Source organism: Chrysochloris asiatica, unplaced genomic scaffold (genome assembly GCF_000296735.1).
Source record: "Chrysochloris asiatica unplaced genomic scaffold, ChrAsi1.0 scaffold00178, whole genome shotgun sequence".
Classification (NCBI taxonomy): Eukaryota; Metazoa; Chordata; class Mammalia; order Afrosoricida; family Chrysochloridae; genus Chrysochloris; species Chrysochloris asiatica.
Window position 1 is genome coordinate 272,608 of NW_006408696.1, and position 532 is coordinate 273,139.

A 532-nucleotide genomic window follows, 5' to 3' on the forward strand; every position below is an offset into this window, starting at 1 on the left:
ATCATATGGTAGAAGTTCTCGTAGTGTAGTGGTTACGAGTTGGGCTGCTAACCTCAAGGTCAGCAGTTCAAAACTACCAGCCATTCCGTGGGAGAAAAATGAAGATTTCTGCTCCTGTAAAGATCTACAGCCTCAGAAACCCTATACAGGGTCGCTATGAGTCAGAACCAGCTCCACAGCACACCATCACCACCATGGTCTGCTATGCTAGAAATGGCAAGTTGAAAAGGAATGGTGTCACATTTATTACCAAAAAGAACATTTCAAGATCTATCCTAATTACTGTTGTTGTTGTTAGGTGCCATTGAGTCTCGGTACCAACTCATAGCGACCTTACGCACAGCAGAGCAAAACATTGCCCGATCCTGGGCCAACCTCACTACTGTTGCCACGCTTGAGTCCATCAATGCTGCCACTTGGCCAATCCATCTCATTGGAGGTCTTCCTCTTTTTCTCTGACCTTCCACCTAACCAAACATGATATTTTTCTCCAGTGACCGCTCCCTCCTGACAATATGTCCGAAGTATGAGA